At 44.1% G+C, this 13,692-nt stretch overlaps 1 protein-coding gene across 4 annotated transcripts in view; it reads right to left on the minus strand.

Annotated features, from left to right (window-relative positions):
* PALM2AKAP2 (PALM2 and AKAP2 fusion) overlaps positions 1-13,692 on the minus strand; it is a 324,924-nt gene that overhangs the window by 34,421 nt on the left and 276,811 nt on the right. The gene's annotated exons all lie outside the window — the stretch shown is intronic.

Raw genomic sequence — 13,692 nt, forward strand, 5'->3', positions numbered from 1 at the left:
AAGTTCTTTTGAATAGAGATTCTTCTTCTAATAATCCTTTAAATATTTATTTCATTGTGGTAACAGGTACCTAACCTTCTCCAATTTACAGGTTCCATTTGGTTTATTGGTTGTTCACTAGATGCTAGTCCCATTTAAAAATTTTATCTTCTAAAAGTGAAAGAGATTATACGATGGTACTTCAAAAAGTTCATGAAAAAATACAATTACAAGGTAATACAAATCTCTCCATGAACTTTTGAAGTACCCTGGTATAGTTACTGTACCAGAGTCCTCCAAAACATTCACAGCAAACTACTGCAGGATAGTAGGACCACTTGTGTGTCCTCAACTATTAAAAAAAAGGTTATTTGGCATGAAAAAATCTTCTTAAAAACATGATTCTCTGCCAGATGTAGTGCAATTATTCTGTAGACAAGAAAGTTTTTGGAAAATCTTTTCAAAATAAAACACTGGAAAACAGTAGATCCTTCAATGGCCCCTCACAGGGCTGTAATTGACCATGTGCATTATAAACACCATAACCAAAGCCACTGACAGCACAGTTCTGTTCTCTGGCACTGCTGCTGCTGCTGAGGAAGCTGAGGACTGAGCTAGCGTTGGAATGAGCCTGTCAACTCTGCCAGAATCAAAACAATACTCCTTAGTTGAGGAGTGAGTGTTGCTTTGAAAAGCTGGTACCCAGCACCCCTCCAGTTACTAAAATGCCTTATATGTGATATCTCCAATTTGTGATTAAATAAGAAAACTGTGTCTTCTTAATGTTTTTAAACGCACCGTATTTTTCCATCAGCTATCCAGCCTATGTAATTTTGCTATTTGGCAATTAGTAAGATTAATCTTCAAATTCTAGGATAATGGTTTTTTTCATAACAAAAGAATCTGGTTTATCTCAGAGAATTCAGCAGTAAAATATAAACTTAATTTGAGTTCCCCTCAAGGATTTCACTAACACCTTGGTCAGCTTTGTTTCCCTGTCTCACGTTTATAGTGTGCCTGGTTATTTTTGACACAGGACAATGCAAAATTGCAATATGATATAAGTTTCATTTACGTTTTCTACCATTTTAAAGACTTAGAACATAATATTAAAACCCCACCTTAAGATGATTCTCAGAGGATCGATTTCAAAATGCTTCTAAGGAAAATGGATAATTATGCATTTGTTCACAAGACCTAGTAAAATGTGGGAGTTCATCCTATGTGCCTGGCATCGACATTGGAATGTTGAAAGACTCTCATGGTTATCCATGAACTGGAAGGTTATCTATGAACCCTCCAACTCCCTTCACTCTTTGCTTTCCATCTTCCCCTTCAGACTTCAATCAAGAATACATATTTCTTCTCTAGTGATAGGTAATATTCCTTCTTTGTCAACACCTCTGGTCTCTGATGTTCTTCCAGTCCAGGTCTGGTCTTTGTCAAAGTCTGATACTTAATACAATCAATATTTATAATCACTAATGTCTTTATTTTAGACCATCCTTAACTAATGACTCTTTTATCTTTAGATAAAATGCCAAAGAATATTTACTGCCCTTTTAAAGTCACTAAACTTTTGTTGGTAAGGCAATTGTCAATAACTTCTACCCATATGTCTTTAAGAATTACAGAAAATTTGAATGCCTGAAACTTATCGGCTGTCATTTGATTTCAACTAAACCTTGGCCAAAATTAGCCCACTCCATGGACAGGTATCATTGGAATAAACAAATAGAGATGTGTGCTAAGGTAAGAATCGGATTACTCATGGCACCCCACCCCGGCTTCTTTTGGCCAATGGTAAATGATTTACTGCTAATGTTCTTGACAGGAATAGCAGAGCTTTCCTTCTATCCCTTTTGGCTTTCTGGGGGGAAAGTTGGAAAATAGTAGAAAGCTGCTGGGACTGAAATATGGTTAAAAATCACTGTTCTACTGAAACATAAAACACTTCAGAGTAGTCGAGGAGGAAGGAGGGAAATGTAATATTAAAGCAAGCTAAAAGGCAAATAATTAATTCTACGTAGTTCATTTATTTATTAACACATTCATTAAACACGCAGGAAGTTTATTCTGCAGGGCCATAATGAAATCAGCAGCTACAATAAGCTCCAGGAGACACCCTTTTCTTAAGAAAAAATGTATTTCCCATACTTCCAAGGAAGCCATAAGTCCATTTTAGAGTTTACTTAGTCTGAGTCAAGGGAAAAGCAAAACTTGCCTATATTGGGCTCTTGCTACTAATCACAGATATACGAGTGACTGGGCCTGTCTCCACAGCACTTTCCAAAAACACTTTTTGGCTTCTCATGTGAGCATTTTCCCTTTCTCCTAAATGCTTCACAGTTCAAGTGTTCAATGATGGACACACAGACACCCTGCCAGCTTTTTCTTTTTAGGACTTGTCACTAAATATAGCTGAAAGGGTAGAGCTACAAGGAAAGCCCTCAAGGTGTATAGAACATACAATAGCTATGGAGGTTATGTGAATGCAAGGGTCAGTTATCCTCGCTAAGGGAACATCATGGAAGATTCCAAACGCATAGATAATACAGCGAGGGACCCTGAAGGAGTGAAGTGTAAGGAAAGTGAAAGTAAATGGTCAGGTTCCCTCTCGAGGTTCAGAATCTTGCCAAGCATCTGATGTAAATGATAACTGCACGTGCACCCAGGTATTCCTTGGTTATTGTCTGATGTAACTGCGCATGTGTGCCCAGGTGTTCTTTGGTTGTCTTACTCACACCCAGGTGTTCCTGAGTTATCAGACTTAAGTATAAAGGATGAATGGCTCTGCTCCATGGTGGCCCCTGCCTCTGGGATACCCACCGAGGGGGGTGCCCACAGGGAGGCTGCTACTGCTGCTGGAGGCTGTTGCTACAAGCTGTTGCTACAAGCTGTTGCTGCCAGTGCCCCTGGGAGGCCACCGCCACTGCTGCTGCTGCTGAGGAAGCTGAGGACTAAGCTAGCGTTGGAATGAGCCTGTCAACTCTGCCAACGGCTCCCAGGATCTTTCCCAATTATCTAGCTCGTGACCTGTATATGAGGCATCTGTGACCCAGCAGGCATATGAGGGGTCTGGTGACCCAGTCTGGCACATGACGAGTCTGTGACCCAGCCTGTACAACAGGTTTGAAGAGTGTGAGCCCTAGCCCAACAGGACTCAACAATTAAATCAACTCTTTTCAAGGCATACTTTTTGAACTAGAAACAACTGTTTTAATACAAAATTTTAAAAATCTGAAAACAGCATTTGACAGTGCATTTTTTGCAGTGTTGAAAAAAACTGCCTTTATCTTTGAGTCTGCAAAGATAATAAGTAGTTATATGTCTTCTACAATCTGTCAAACTGAAATTATTTTTTAAATGCTAGTTACTGGTTAAAAGGTCAAAGTTTAGAATCCCAGTGTAATTTAAGATGATTCCTTTCCAACACATTAAAAAAAAAAATCTAGACACTGGAGGGTGTAAACAGGAAAGAGGCTCTCCTTCCTGTGAGTTACAGGGACTCAGTCCCCTCCTTTCCATAAATCCAGAAAATTCTTCGTGACAATTCCATCTGCTTCAGGGAGCAGCATCTCTAAACCCTAATCAGGGCAGAAGTATTTAAAGAGATAAATGACACTGCATTACTGATTACAATTGTGCATCAGAGGTCAGGGGGTTCTGTAGTTAGGCAACAATTATAACAAAAGACCAGATTCCTGAGTTTTACTGGCAGCAGGAAGAATTTGCCTTCATGCATGATGTCTTGATGTGATCAAAGCCACCAGTAAGTACACCAGGTAAATGGAAATGGGCTGGAAATCCCACATGTCCGGATTTGGCAGGAGTCTGGGCGTGGTATCATTAAATGATGTCTTGCTTAAATCAACACATGCTTATTGCTCCCTTTGAAGATAAGAAGTACCAAAATTTTCTCCATGCTTCAGTTAAGGTGAACCTGATTCCAGATACAGATAAAATGCACATTCATTAAATTGACTGGAAAATCCTTTCTGAAAACAACTATGCCCCAGTGCAAAAAACCCCAAAAAACAAAGATATGAAAGAATCATCTGGGTCAGAGAAAAACCATAAGTGGCCCATGGGAGATCTTTTCATCACCCTAGCTACCCCTACAAGTGGAACCTTAACACCATAGCCCATAAACCTGCCCGCCTACTGGCTTCCTAGAATAGCTAACAGCTGGTTAGGATGTCTACAATTTACTTTAAAATTCTTGGGCAGAGACAATATAATACAGCTGTGTGCTTCTGGAATTAGTTTAAATTACATTCCAGGGGCAGACAACCACCCTAATCGGGAATATACACTCAAGAAGTGGTCAACTAGGATGGAATCAGAAATCCCACACTCCATAGGTGGCTTCCGCCAGTACTTGAGCTCTCTTTAACCCCCACAGACCCCTGAAGCTTTGCTAATTGCCATAATTAAAGTGAGAAATGGGTTTTCATTAGTGAAATGAGTGGTTTGCCAATTAGCATAATGAATGTGTGAAATTGGTGGTGTTCAAATCTGTGTATTAGAGATATTCCCCACCCTTTCATGATGAAGCTATACAGAGTGAATCTTTCAAGCTTGTATACCCTTAGGGATGGCGTTTGAAGTTTAAGAACTAAGCAGCCCCATTTCCAGCCTTTGGTTTGAGTTTGCTAACAGAATCTTCCTTTGTAAAATTGCATCTGCCTTCATGCAAGGTGGGGTTGGAACATCTAGAACCTTAGAGAGAATTTTTTTAAACAAATGTTTATTTAATAAATGTCTGTATGAGTGCCAGAATTTGGTTCAAGACCTGCTTCTAATATGACCTGGTAGCCGGGTTGCAGCTAAAGCCACCATTATTTACCAAAAAGCGTTTAATGGTTATACAAAGCAAATTAGCACAGCTTAATTTACAACACAGGTGACTGGGTCTCCTTTCTTATCTAAATGATGTAGAAAAAATGGTAATTCAGAGTCTGGAGTCCAAAGACCAGAATCTGGGGTCATTTCTTGGCTCTATCTATAAAAGTTTGGCCAGACCTTCTGCAAGACAATTAAGAATATAACTCCTTTGTAAGCAGAGCTAATAACATCTCCCAAATATGTTTTGAGAATTAAATTAGAAAATGTATCTAAAAGAACTATGTAAACTAAAATAGTTAATGCAAATGTTCATTATTATTAAGCCATTTAGAATGAGATGTAAATGACCAATATTAAATTCTTTCTGGTAGCAAATTGACTTTCTTTTGAAAAAAGAGCAGGAGGTGATGATGAAATTTTGATTTTGAAAAGAAATCAGCATGAGGAAAGACTAAAAATCAGACTCTAAGGTATCTTTGATCTCTCTAATCTTTCTTCACCCCAGATCCTTAAACGTTAATTTTAGTTGAAGCTAAGCACAATCAGAAAGATGCGTTAACTTTTGCAGCAAACAGAATACAGATTGAGTATCCCTAACATGAAAATCTGAAATCTGAAATGCCCCAAAATCCCAAACACTTCTGATCCCGAGCATTTCAGATAAGGGATACTCAATGCGTAATTTCATATAATGAATGTCCTTACAAGTCAAATCCTGAAGATGCAGCAAGTAGAATGGACAGTGAAGAACCCCCCAGACCTGGGGCTCCAGTCACATGCAAAGCAGAGGTGGGGTCACACATAGGGTGGGACAGAACCTGGTCCATCCCCAATACTCAACTAGCTCAGTAAATGCACGAGTGTGTGAGGCAGCACAGCAGGCTGTCCCGTGTGCACACTATGAGTGTAGTGTTATGGGGATCCCTGAGCATTTTCTGATTGTTAAACCTGCCCCCTTCTGCTGGAGAAACTGTTTTAGAGATTTTATGCTTGACTGACTTGGTGGCAAGCTCTGGCTCCTGCAGCTTAGCCTGCCTGCTTCCTGCACCCACCCTCTTTGAGATAACAGCAGTCTCACATCCCCCAAGGGCCAGAGGCAAATTAGGCTCCTGAAGTGACCAACAGACTGTGTCCCACACTCAGCCAATCCAAATTAGCAGGAGAGCACCCCTCATTTACGTAAGAGGACCTGAATGGGAACCTGGGAGGGAAAAGGGCGGCAATTTAGGCTATATAAGGGAGTCTTTTCCTTTGTTCTGGGAGACACTGGTATAGGAGTTTTTGCTCCCCAATACTCTCCTTGCTTGCAAGCAAAAAGAGGCGCTGTAACACTGAACAAAAGAGCTGCAACACTAAAATAAAGAGCTATAAAACTGCAACACCGATGCCAGTCTTGGATTCCTCTGTGCGTTCGCCCCACAACGGTAGTATCCCCATTTCATTGTTGACACATCTAAGCAGCTTATCATGTCACAGCACATGCGTGATCTCAGCTGATGCCCGAAAACTGTGCCCTCTGTTAAGTGGGAAAGGCATGGATTTTAGTTCGGGTTTAAAACTTCAGAATAAGGGGTTCTGAGAAACAGAGGGACTTTTCCCAAGGTCACCTGGCTAATAAGTGGCATGGCCAAGGATTTGAAGGCCAGTTCTTAATTTTATCTCAGTATGTCAAAAGGTATTCTCAATGATAGAAGGCTTCCAAAATGGCACAGAAAATGTTAAGAGCGGATGGATTAAAAGAGAACTTACTTAGCTTTTTTTATTGATCTTTTGCTCACTTGAATCTCTACGGGTGATGTGAGACTCACAATTGGCCTTTTTTTTTTTTTTGCAGCTGGCTAGTACAGGGATGGAACTCTGGACCTTGGTGTTATCAGCACCACATTCTAACCAACTGAGCCAACCAGCCATCTCCACAATTGGGTTTAAAAGGCAATGATCCCTTTTCCTCTATTCAGACTCCACCAGACAAAGCCTCCTGGGACACTGAGGTTCAGCTTCCCACCTTTTGCTCTGCATGTGGGGCCCCCAGCTGGAAATGTGACTTCCTGCACAGTCTGGAGATTTTACCTTCTGGGCTAGCTCTGAAGCAAGCCCTCTGCTTCCTCTGACAACTTCCCAGAGATAAAATATTACTATCCCACATCCATGTCATTGCAATGGACACCCTGGGAAAAGGCTGAGACTCCCCACCAACAGCACAGGTGAGATTCTAGAAGCCTGTTTAGTTTGCAAAGAAAACACATCAGGGCCTGCCAGCTGGGCGATGGACAGCAGTGTGCTCTGTCTACCTGGGGTACCTGGGCCTGAATCTGGACACATCATAAACAGAAAGAACTTGAAGGAAGCACATTTTCCTTAGCAGGTCTGGTTGGGCCCAGGCGGACACCAGAAAACACAAGGACAAGCAAAAAGCTTTAAGTGTCCACGGAGTGTTAAAGCTTCACAGTGTCTGTTACCCACTATGACCTCCCAGGCTCCTAGCCTAAATGTACAGTGTGACCCAAATTACTCACTCACCAGGTGCCCGCTGCACAACCAGGTTTCTCTGCTCTCAATAACCCAGATTACTTCCCACTAAAGCCAATATTTAAATTAGAAATGCTTCTCCCCAGGTAATAGGTGACCCGATCCTTTAATCCAGTTATTTTTAAGTTTCACCAGAAATACTAACTCACTCTTGGCCTAGGAACAAAGGCATGGCTATAAAATAAAACTTCCCCATAGCTGTGAAGCTGAGAGCATCTCCGTTTTCCCTCCTAACCCTCCTTCCCTGTCTTTTATAAGTCATGTTTTTAGTACACAGGGCACAATTACTATCACGGATGCTTCCACAGGCCATGCAAGGGCGTCTCTAGGATGGTTCTTCCTGGACTCTTACCTGGCTAAGTCGGGGTGTCTCTGTTGGGACGGCAAATGGGAGGAGGGGGGCAGCATGGCTGGAGGACGGTGCTCAGAGATGCCTGCATCAGCCACACCTCACCTGCCTCCGAGCAGACAGGTGAGCTACGAGGTCTGCTGGAGACCGACAACCCAAGCCAAGGGAACCAACCCAGGGAGTATGTAAGGTGAGCACGGGGGTTGAAGGGGTCAAAGTACTCTCCTGCAACATTGCCTATGATCCATATGCATATCCTGAGACCCTGCAGGGTGACATGTCCCATGACCAGGGGGCATGGGAGGTCCCCAGAGCTCTCATGTGATCCCACACTCCCAGCAAGGAGCTCACAGCCTTGGAGGGAGCAAGGACCAACTCACATGAAGAGAGCAAACAGCACGAGGTGAAGAAGCAATAACTGGAAGAAAATTCCAGCCCTGTTCAATGGCTCAAATCGTGTAGCCCAGAAGAGTTTATGAAGACAGCTGGGAGAACCCGAGATCCCAGGCAGACTGGCCTGCAGCTCCTCTGGCTCTCCCTGCTGAAGATGGCAGGACAGAGAAGGGGCTGGGTTTGGGGTGGGGGGCGGGGGGGGGGGGGGGGGGGGAGGCCTCCACCCTGCCCTGAAGGCACAGAGAGCAGAAACGTCTGAGAACTGCTTGTTTCCTCTGATGGGCTTCGGGCCTCCTAGCCAGGGCAGGAAGTGGAGAGAAGAGGCCCAGGGTGATAACCTGGGCCACATTCCAGTCCTAAGCCACCTTTTCTCTTCCACCCCCCAGCAGAGTTTCTTCCGGGCCTGTAAAACTAGGAGGCTGTGTTGACTGTGGGAAACCAGGCACCAAACCACTCCCTAAGGAGGCCAGAGACCCCCTCCTGGCTGAGGGAAGGCAGCCAGCCAGACTGCAGACCCCGAGCACTTTGGGGGCCACTGCAGGCTAAATTTAGACCAGGCAGGCTCGGGTCAACGCTGTGACCCTTAAGAGGGGCGAACAGTAACAAAGACCTCTGGGTTTCCCTCCTGCAGACCTCCTGCCACGAAGCCAATACAGCTAAATGTGACTAGGGCAGTTCTAAAAAGAAACCCCAATGCTTGGGTGGCCACAAGTCCCATTCCTGCTCCTACAGGCCCAGCCTTTTTCTCTGGGAGATTCTATGGTACTGGTCAAAACAACAGTCACCCTCCTGCTATTCTCTCTGACTTATGCCTCAGGTACAGGCCTGAAGATGGGATGTAAGTACTTCTGGAACCGTCCCCCTTCATTGGAAACAAGGTTCGCCTGTGTCTTGGCTCACATTCCCGGTGAAGGAAAGAAGTCAATTTTTAATGTAACAGTCTCTCCAACACCACAGCCTGCCCTATGAATAGCATCCCCTTAGCCCTGCTGAAAAGTCACCGGCTCAGATGTCAGGCTGCACATCTGGAACAGGTTAAGGTGTTATTTGATTAACACATTTACAGCTTGGGCTTTCTGTAAAAGAAACTGAAGAAGGTGTGTGTGGTGGGGGCGAGACGTGGGGAGGGAGGAAAGGAAGGAAGCTCTTGGCTTTTCTGCAGCAGCTGGTGAAAGGGCTGTTTCTTTCCTTCTCGGAGACCCACGCCTTAGAGGAGAGATTGAGAACCAGAGGGAGGTTTCTGGTTTCCCATGAATGAGGAGTGAGGCGAGTTTCATGTTTTCCTCAATGTAAGACCCTCAGGGCTCTATCAAGGAGTCGTGGGGTGCTCCTCTCACCAAACACCCTTTTCACTCTGACACTATTTTGCAGGGTAGTCTCCACCTCCAGAATAAACTGAGATCAAGGCCACAGAGGGAACTGTGGCTTCTGCAGCTTGAAATTTCCAGGGTGACAGAGTCTGCTGAAGGCCAAAGCAAGCCTAACTTTAGTTCTTTATAACTTAGCTGCATCTCTCTTGGTTTTAAAATAGTTCAGGATCTTGAGTGGATGCCTAGCTAGCCAATAATGGGCAGGAGCACCACGTGGAACCAGCAGAAGCCAGTAGGTTGAGGCAGAGCCCAGAGAAAAGAGAAAATAGTGCCAGATGTGTCTGCAGTTAGCCCTCTGTCCACAGATGATTCTGCACCTATGAACGGAGTGATGAGGTTCTCCTTCCATCCCCATGGGACCTCCCAGAGATGGTACCACACGTTCCCCCCAAAACCCTAAGTCACCCTGTGAATGTGCTCAGTTGCAGACTACAACTTGCAGAAAGAGAAGGCTAGTTGCAGATGACAGCAGTAAGTCTCTTGAACACATACAGGATAACTAGAAAACAAGTTGCCAGAATCACTGGGTCACTTGGTAAGAAAGATTTCTGTTCTGGAAAAAGGCATGCACACACATTCTCACAGACATACATGCACCATCTTCAAAGCATAATCTGCCAGAGACGACTTCTGGAGCTTTGCACTGCATGTGTAGTACAGAGCTGCCTCTTTGCCTTTTAACATGAAAGCTGAGAGTTTTACAAGATTTGCCAAAAAAAAAGCAAGACATCTGTCTGAGCTCAGCTGCCCACTCCTTCTCTAGCAGGACAGGACTCCATGGCACAGCATTACGGTCCAGACTCTGAATCGCTCCTCCACAAAGTCTCTGTCCTCCATGGGAACCCTCTCCTTTCTGATTAGCAAGAAAAGGACGTAAGATAGGTCAGCAGACTCGGCTTACCCTGCCCAGAGCATGTGTCTCAAACGTCCTCAGTCACCACTGCCTCTTTTTCCAGATTCCTGCATGCACGGGCTCAAGCTGGACACATTCCTTCCCAGCCTCCTGACTGATGACTGTGATGTCACCAATGGCCCTCCCTCTGCTTCTTGAAAGGCCATTCACACAAAGAAGGACTTTAACCCCCTTCCAAGAGGCCTGGCCCCTCCCTAGCTGGCCGGAGCCCCGAGGGCAGCTCCAGGCTGCAGCTGTCCCACTCAAGGCGCTGAGCAGAAAAAGCTGGCGCTTGGCGGGGTTGATCTGAACCAGTCGTCGCTGTCTTCTTGGAAATTCTGAGATGGGCCTTGGGACAAGCAGGGAATTAATAGCCTTATGGTACTGAGGCAGCAAAAAATCTGAAAGGTCCCAGAGAAATCTCATCTCCATTTAAGTAGACTTTTCAGGATTGTGTGTGTGTGTGTGTGTGTGTACACGTGTGCGTGCGTGCGCGTGTGTGTTAGTAACAGACCGTGTGTGTGTGTGTACGTGTGCGTGCGTGCGTGTGTGTGAGTAACAGACCCTGTGTGTGTGTGTACGTGTGCGTGCATGCGTGTGTGTGTGAGTAATAACAGACCCTAACTGTAGAAAATTTGGAAAATAAATATTCATCATCTCTCCATTTAGAGAAAAACAGTTAATATTTTACTGTATACTATTGTCTTTTTTTAAGAAAATATGTATTTAATATACTTGAGACTTTTGAGACAGCTTTGTATGTGTAAAATAAGATGCTCACTGTAGAAAATTTGGAAAATAAATATTCATTATCCCTCCACTCAGAGAAAAAGTTAATATTTTATTGCATTCCATTGTCTTCTTTTTAGAAATCCAGTTGAGATTGGACAAATATGCAATTTTGTAGCCACCTTGTTTTTTACTGCACATTATCCCACACTTTTTATGTTATTTAATGGCCTTTGTTAGACCTATCTTAAATGGCTACATGATATCCCATGGTCAAATGGACAGATGAATCTAAAGTCATAGATAAGTGCTCTAATTTCAAAGAACATCTGGGGAAGTGGCTCCCCCATCCCATAGCTAACCAATAATCTTTTGCCACAAAGAAAACAGATCTGCATTTGCCTTGGGTAGAGAGGCAAGTGTCTCAAATGTGTCCTTCACTCATTCACCACAAAATCAGACTCCAGCACCACACTAAGTCTAACGAAGCACTGATTTGTTATCAGCGCCCCTGCCTGGGGACACCCACCGGCTTCCAACCCTGCCCCAGTTTCCACCTACCTCATTCCCTGGAACTTCAGGTTGACCTGAAAAATCTGGGGCATAACTCAGGGTCTGGCTGTCTAGAAAGTCAGTCAAAAAACCAAGTCAATTCAACACCATGAAGTATTCACTTTCTTCAGCCAGATTTTGGAGGAGACTAAACAGAACTGAGATTTACAGTAAACTGAATGGAAACAGGACGACAAATGCCACTCATGGTCCTGAGGTGCCAGCTGGTTTGGGGGTCAGTTTGCAAGGAGTTTGTCCTGGAGAAGTGGCGGCAGGGCTCCCCTGTGGCCTGTGGGTTGGCCAGCATCGCAGATGCTGAACGCACGGGTCCAGGAAGGAAAAACTGGAGTAGACGGATCCCAGGCGGGCTCTTTTGAAAAGGGAGCTAAAACTATACCTAAAACTATACAATTATTTACAACATCTAAACAACATTTTTCATATGCTGACATTTATTTGGAAATATCAGGGAGTTTCTCAATGACTGACTTTATGGTATTAAGTCTCCAGTGAGCTCTATGGGAACTCTGAATATAAGCTGCCCTCTAGAATAACTGGAATGTTCTGCTGTGCGGCCAAAGGTATTTCAAGATGCCACTTAAGTCTAAAATAAAATGAGGTGGGGAAACCATGTACCAAGGCATGACATTGCTCTGCTTGAGAATGAAGAACCAGGGCAGGACCTTCAATTCTGAGGTGCCCTCAACCAGAGGCAAGAGTGGAACCCAAGACCGGGAGCTACACAATCTCACCTGCCCCTCTGCATTGTGAGATTTGTAAAAAGAAAATTGTTTTAAATCTGCCTCATTCACAAAAGAGAAAACTGTATATGCTCTTAAAGTACTATTATCCAAGTAGTAGGCATGCATATGACCTGGATTCTCAGAGATGCTATGGTTCACTAAATGCATGCACATGCATGCATGCACCTGCACACATTCACACACACATATATGCACCCTGTTATGAGATGAATCGTGTCCTCCCACAAATTCCTATGTTGACGTCCTAACTCCCACTACCCTCAGAACGTGCCCTGATTTGGAGCTAAGAGTCTTTAGAAAGGTAATCAAATTTAAGTGAGATCATCAGGATGGGTGCTAATCCAATACGACTAGTGTCCTTAAAACAAGGAAATTTAGACACAGAGACAGCCTAGAGGGAAGGCATATGAAGAGACAGAGAGAAGACGACCATTTATAAGCCAATGGGAGAAGCTGGAGGAGATCCTTCCCTCACAGCCCTCAAAGGAACCAACTCTGCTGACACTTTGATTTTGCCCTTCCAGCCTCCACAACTGTGAGACCATACATTTCTGTTGTTTAAACCATTTGTATTAGTCTGTTTCTGTTGCTTATAAAAGAATACCTGAAACTGGGTCATTTATAAAGAAACATTTATTTCTTACAATTTTGGAGGCTGGAAAATTCAAAGTCCAGGGAACACATCTGGTGAGAGCCGTCTTCTGGGTGGCAACTCTCTGCAGCAATGCAGGGTGTCACATGACAAGAATGGGCTGAAAAAGCCCATCAGAACCACGCCCATTACTCCATGAATGGATCAATCCATTCACAAAGGCACAGACCGCACAATCTAATCACCTCTTGAAGGCCCCACCTTTCAAATACCATAGTTGGATTTCCCACCCTCTTAAAACTCTTACAATGGGGGTCAAGTTTCCAATACATGAACTTTTGGGGGACACAATTAACCCACAGCACCATCGAATTTGTGGTACTTTGTTACAGCAGCCCTACAAACCAATACACACACTCATACACTCATATTCTTGTGCGCGCGCGCGCGCGCGCGCGCACACACACACACACACACACACACACACACACACACACACACACACACACACACACACACACACACACACACACACACACACACACACACCTCCACTCCTGGGCTGCAAAAATAGGATGGAGTTTAGAAAAACACTCTGTGGCAAAGTCACAGTTAGGTAAAAAAATGGTTTATACTCAGAGGCCGAGGGAGAAATCAAACCAGGAAGCTAGATTTCAGCTGCAAAAGCATAAACT

This window comes from Cynocephalus volans, chromosome 17 (genome assembly GCF_027409185.1).
Source record: "Cynocephalus volans isolate mCynVol1 chromosome 17, mCynVol1.pri, whole genome shotgun sequence".
NCBI classification, from domain to species: Eukaryota; Metazoa; Chordata; class Mammalia; order Dermoptera; family Cynocephalidae; genus Cynocephalus; species Cynocephalus volans.